We start from the raw sequence: 6699 nt of genomic DNA, 5'->3' as shown, positions 1-6699 counted from the left end.
AAACTGTCTCTTCAATACGTGGTGCTGGGAAACCAAGATATCCAAATGCAAAAGAATGAAACTAGACATCTATCTCTTTTCATATACAAAAATCAAATCAAAATGGATTAAAGGCTTAAATCTGAGACCTCAAACTGTGAAACTATTACATGAAAATACAGGAAATTCTCCAGGACATTGGACAAAAATTTCTCAGGTAATAACTCACAAGCACAAATTTCTTGAGTAATAACCAAAGCAAATATGGACAAGTGGCATCACAACAAGTTAAAAAGCTTCTGTATAGCAAGGGGATACAATCAACAAAGTGAAGAGACAACCCACAGAATGGGAGAAAATGTCTGTGAACTGCCCATCTGAAAAGGGATCAATAACCAAAATATGTATGGAGCTCAAAATATAGGAAAAAAACTAACAATCTGATGGCAAAAATGAGCAAAAGATCTGAACAGACATTTTTCAAAAGAAGATATACAAATGGCAAGCAGGCATATGAAAAGGTGCTCAACATTATTGATCATCAAAGAAATGCAAATGAAAATTACAATGAGATACCATATCTCCATCCAGTTAAAATTGCTTTTTTTTTTTTTTTTTTTTTTTCATTTTAAAGAGTTTTATTACAGGATGTTAATATTTAGGACACTTCAGAGCACCTTATACTTCTAATCAGATTTTGGGTAACTGGTTTTAAAGTGTTACTTGAATATTTTTCTCATACTGTCTTTCAGGTAAAGTACTTCTCAGAGACCGTTTAAGAGATGTTAATTTGATTAAACAGTTTATCCTTAATAACCTGAGACATCAATCCATGGATATCTTCTATGGTAGTTTTACAGCTGTCTCTCGTAGCTTTGGCAGGTTTGTCTTCTGATTTTCTGTCATGCGTTTCCAAACCCAGCATGAAACTCCCTCGTCCCAGCTGGGCTTCTGACTGCTCTAACTTTTCAGACAAATCAAAGACCTGACCAGTGGTATAGTCTGCATTAGTAAGCAAGCTAGAGGAACTCAACGTATTCACCCAATATTTATTCCACAACAGCTCGAGCAATTTGCGATCCAAAGAGGATTTAAAATATGAGACTTCTAAGGCATAATATTGTTTGCAGTGTACACCAAAATCTTCTATTTTATTAAGTGGGATAGTCTGGTACTCAGAAGGTCCTTCATCAGGAGGTTTGTAGCCCTTTGGGTATGTCCTAAAGGCGCCAAGATTCACTTTCCCTGCAGATATTGTTCTTGTTGGATCAATCACCACTGCTACAAATGGTTCCTGGAACTGCTGATTGAGCATCTGAGTACTAACATCAATCCCAGAAAGCCAGCAGCCATAGCCAGGATGGCTATGATACCACCCGATTGCATTTTCAAGGTGGCCAACCTGTTTGGCATTTTCTATGTATGCAGCCATGTATTCATATGCAGCAGCCTGAGCATTTACTCGAGTTTCAGTGCCCTCCACAGGCAAAGCAAAGCTGTCCATAATGATCATGGTTTCACCATCCACCTTTCCTAGCATCAGACCCATCACTTCCAAGTTGCCTCCTGATCTGGCATGCATCACCATCTTCAGTAGAGCCAATGCCGAGATTTTGCAGTACTTAAAGTAATGGTGATCCTTAGTCCAGGGCTTCGCCGCCAGGATTTCTTGCTGCTGTTTCTTGTCGTATTTGTAGATTTCATCGATACTCTGAGCTTCCTGCATATTGTTGGCCAATTCCCAGGTTTTCTGAGCCATACCGCTCCCGGACGCCACCATTGCAGAGAAAGCAGAGAAGTTGTCGCCTCTACAACCAAGACGCAACTTTATCTCGCTAGGTCTCCGGTTGTGGGCCTTGACCCTCCGCACCACGGGAACAAACTCTTACCTAGACTCTCGGGGCAGCCATCTGCTTTAAAAAAAAAAAAAAAAAAAAAAAAAAAAAAAAAAAACAGGCAATAAGAAATGCTGGTGAGAATGTGAAGAAAAGGGAACCCTTGTACACTGTTAGTTGGAATATAAATTAGTACAACCACTATGGAGAACGGTTTGGACGGAGATTCCTCAAAAAACTAAAAGCAGAGCTACCATACAATACAGCAACCCCTCCACTGGGTGTATACCCAAAAGAAAAGTAATCTGGAAATTTAAGAGATATCTGCACTTCCACGTCTGTTTGTAGCATTGTTCACAATAGCTAAGATTTGGAAGTAACCTAACTGTCCAACAGATGAAGGGGTAAGAAAAATGTGGTACATATATACAACAGAGTATACTATTCAGTCATAAAAAAGAATGAGATCCTATCATTTGCAACAATATGGACTGAACTGGGGGTCATTGTGTTAAGTGAAATAAGCCAGGCACAGAGACAAACTTCACATGTTCCCACTTATTTATGGGAACCAAAAATTAAAATAATTGAACTTATGGGCATGGTAGAAGGATGGTTACCAGGGGGTGAAGGGGAATTGGGGATGGTTAATGGGTACAAAAAGTAGTTACAATGAATAAGACCTAGTATTTGATTGCACAAAAGGGTGACTATGGTTAATAATTAATTGTACACTTAGTATAATAGGACTGTAACATAAAGGATAAATGCTTGAGGGGATAGATACCCCATTTACCATGATGTGATTATTTCATATTGCATGCCTGTATCAAAGTATACCCCATAAATATACACACCTATTATATAACCACAAAAATGTAAAAGAAGAGTTTGTGTGCTTTAATTCCTCATTAAAGGAATGTCTAATAATTAATGTCTAAAGAAGAATCCCCAAAAGTACAGATCTACCTTTTAGCTCACAAGTCGCATCTAATTTTATTATGTTCTTTAACCTTTCCACAGGATTTTAAAACTATATATTTTTAGTCTTAGAAATTTTTTTCAAATCTGCTTGTTAACTTCTAACAGACTTTACTTTTACTCACTTCTTAATTCTTTTACTTCTTTAACCATGTTTAACATCCTTATTTATATATTATATCTGATAATTCTGTTATATGAAATTTTATTAATGTAGTCTGTCATTGCAGCTTTTTTTCTGCTTTATCTTAGGATAATTAATGTCTTGCGATTGTGAGGTTGTACTTTTTGAGATTCATTCTGTAATTTCTCCGAACCTGGAGTAAGGCTGCGTTTGTCTAGGGAGTATTTGTTTCTCCTGGAGACCTGTAGTAACTTACAGACCAGGTCTGTGTCAAGCAGAATTCTCCGGGAGAGTTTTTGGGACACATGTGGATTGTTTGGCTACTGGATATGAGCTAGCTTATGGCTCAGGAGTGGCTTAAAAAACAAAACAAAACAAAACCGTGTACCTAGAACCTAGACTCAGCAAGTAATCACGCACAGAGGCCTCCGTGGCAATGCCTGTGCTCACTTCCCTTCTTAGCCCCTACTTCCTTTTGACCTCCTTTTCTTTTTTTTTTTAATTTATTTATTATTATTATACTTTAAGTTGTAGGGTACATGTGCATAGACCTCCTTTTCAATCAGTGCCTCGTGGAATTTATCTTCCGAATGTATTCATTTTAAAGTGTGTCTGTGTGATGCAGAATGGTTACCTAATTTGCAATCCGAATTTCAAAGCACATTGTCAGAGATACATATTCTAAGATTTGTGTTATGTGATATCCTTGGATTTATATTATATGGCACACAATTATAATTCTTTTGTGACTATGTTTCCTTGAGTGCGATGTTGCTGTGGACTGAGCCTCACGTATCCTAACAACATATGGATTAGAACCCAGTACATACTGCCTGTGTTCTGACTGTTGCTGCACTTGTCTTATTTCCCATCTAGGAAGCAAACACTTAAGGATGCATCTTGCTCATGACTATATTACCAGTGGATGCTGGTAAAATGACTCCCTTAAAGTAAAAAGCCCTGATGTATAGTGTTTGCCAACTTCTGCCACGTAAATACTCCAATTGTGGCCAATTTCAAGCTACCAATGCTCTAACAACTGGATCAAAAAAATTCCCTTGAATTTTAAGAGTGGACCCTTGCCAGCTGGAAGGGCTGGTCTAGCACACCACAGCCATGGCTCCTCATGTGGCATGTAACAGAAAGAGTGCTCAAGAAATACTTGTTCAAGTACAAAATGACTTTTCAGTACCTTGAGTAGTGCTAAGAACGGTCATAAATTCCTCCCATTTTTCAGATTTTTTGAAGTGATAAGCAGAATTTCCCCTGTGTATCCTCTGTCCTTCTCCTATCTTTCCAGTTCAGACAGTGAAATGACTAAATACCTTGTTCTTTAACATCTTTCAATTTCCTACAAGACTGCAAAAATGAAATGACTAGAATGGGTGTGATAGCTAAAACATGACATTGAAAGCAAAGTTTGTCATAAGTAAGTTTCAATGTACTTAGTGCCGCACACAACAATGAAGGTTGCTGCAATGCAAAAAGCAAATTTTCTATATTGTGAAAATGGAAGAAAAACCCTAGAGTCCTTCCTTAGGAGTAAGATAATTGGTTTTACAGATACAGCATACTCAGTATTCCTAACTGATGACCCTGGCCCAGTTAAATCAGCTATTGGTATCCAATAGTCTTAAGAGCATGCAAGTTGAGAGAAAGAAGAGCTGCTTCCAGTTTAGTGGTTGCAACAGGCTTCATGAGAGAGATAACACTGAGTTGGACTTAAAAAGATGTGTAAGATTTTAGCCATACTATATTGGGAACACTTTAGGAATAGAGGAAACCTCTAAAAATCATACCACTTCTCTGTATTTTCTAAATGTACATTCTTTCCTGGAGAACTATAAATGATGTAACAATCTACAGATTTATGTATGTGAAGATGTCTTAGCTATTAAAGGGTAGATAGCTTGCCCTTTGACAAGGGGGATAAGAATTAAACTACTAAAGTCTTCATTTCTCTCCTTTTTCCGGTTAACCTAGGTCTTGCTTTTAAAGGGACTAAAAATTCTAGCAAGGAATTCCACCATGAAATTTTCATGGCACGTTCAATTTTTAAGGAAAATAGCTAAAATAAATTTCCCTTGAAGTTAAAGGCTGTTATACTTCAAAGTGTTTGGGGTTGTGATTTGATAAGTCTGATTTAAAAGTTTGCTTGAAATCTTATGGAGTTTATTACATATTTTGTTGAGAGGGAATGGTTGAAAGTTGAGTGAAGAGTTGAGGGATTCTGGGTTTTTCAGATTGTCTACGTTTCAATAGCAAACATCTTGAGAGTTTATTGTAAACAAATGATGATTTATTACCTCCATTGTCTAAAACCAGAAAGTTGGAACTCAGATTCCCTCTCATCACCTGCCTACAATCAATCACCAGCCTTGTTCATCATACTTCATTAATATTTATCACATATATCCACTCTTCTGTACCCCATTTACTGCTGAGTTGAGGCTACCACCTGTTATCTTGCAGAAACCTGTGGATGCATCTCTTCTAGCTGTGCTTTTCTTCCTTATCGGTTATGATTAGTTTTCTGCTGCCTATAAAAGTAAGTACAAATCACAGCAATGTAAAATAAAGATATATATTTTCTCCAATAGAGGAGGTCTGAAGCTAAAGAGACTCCTAGGGCTAGTACGCCATCTCCACAACAAGAGGACTGTGTTTCTGCTTTGCCATTCTAAGCATGTGGCTTCATTCCTCAAGGCTGCCTCATGATAGCAAGATGGGCACTGTTGCTAAGGCTATCCCATTCACAGCAAAGGGGAGGAGAACAGGGGTAGAGTATACCATGCCATCAGTTCCCCTCTAAGAAGTTTTTCCAGAAGCCTTATCCCCACAAACTCTACTTGCAGCTCATGGAGCCCCCTATTTGCAATGGAAACCAAGAAAAAATAGTTTAATTGGAAATATTGCTGTTTCCAATAAATAGAAGTTCTGTTGATAAAGAAGAGGAAAGGGGATATTGAGGAGGCAACCAGCAGTGCTTATCAATTTATCAATGTTTGGGTGACATTGCAACTCTTAGTAAAATGAAAATTGATCACATCAGTCACCCAAGTGAAATCCTCCTATTGCTCCTTGTTATTCTCCAAGTTTCCATACAAGGCCCTGCAGTATCTGCCTCCTCTGCTTTAACTCTTGACATTCCCCATCTCACTCTCTGTGTTGTACCCATGGACTCTAGTTCCTGCCTCCTCCCCAAACTCCCAGGACTTGACACAAGTTATATCCTCACACGTCCCTACCCTCCTTGGCTGTTTACTTCCTTCTTTAGATCCGGTGTAGACTTTGTCAGAAGTCTTCTGTGACCACTCAAGGATGGGTTAGGTGTCCCATCTCTGTTTCTTTACCCCTTGTATGCATTTAGTACATTCTACTCTATTTATCTTCTACTCATCTATCTCCCCGAATAGATGGTAAGCTCATGGAGAAACACAAAATTGTTTCAGTCATCTTTGCATCTCCCGCACCTAGCACAGGAATAGCACATCAGAACTCTTAATGCATTTTGGTTGAATTAATAAACTAATTGACTAAAGCATGGCTTGTGATGTCATCATTTGTCCTGATGACTCCAGCAATAGTTGCCAGCCCAGGAGTGGGAGCAGCTGGGAACATGGTGGGACGTTAGGCCCAGGAACAAGAATCAAAGGGGCAGTGAAATGACCCATCAGAGTTGACAGCTTTTAGCTTCAGATTCAATAGTTTACATGTGAAATTTATAGAAACCACAAAATCAACATGAAAAGATTCTTTTGCATGGCCATCAGAAGATGA

The 6699-nt window shown here is 38.3% G+C and overlaps 1 pseudogene across 1 annotated transcript; it reads right to left on the bottom strand.

The window, feature by feature from the left end:
- Positions 1-586: 586 nt before the first annotated feature.
- On the bottom strand, positions 587-1881 carry LOC105538500 (annotated as a pseudogene). The gene is made up of 2 exons (XR_001005915.1): positions 1869-1881; positions 587-1787 (listed from the first exon to the last, which is right to left on the bottom strand). The product of XR_001005915.1 is annotated as a COP9 signalosome complex subunit 5 pseudogene (transcript).
- Positions 1882-6699: the final 4818 nt, after the last annotated feature.

This window comes from Mandrillus leucophaeus, unplaced genomic scaffold, assembly GCF_000951045.1.
Source record: "Mandrillus leucophaeus isolate KB7577 unplaced genomic scaffold, Mleu.le_1.0 Scaffold193, whole genome shotgun sequence".
NCBI classification, from domain to species: Eukaryota; Metazoa; Chordata; class Mammalia; order Primates; family Cercopithecidae; genus Mandrillus; species Mandrillus leucophaeus.
This window is presented reverse-complemented; position numbering and strand designations above follow the sequence as displayed.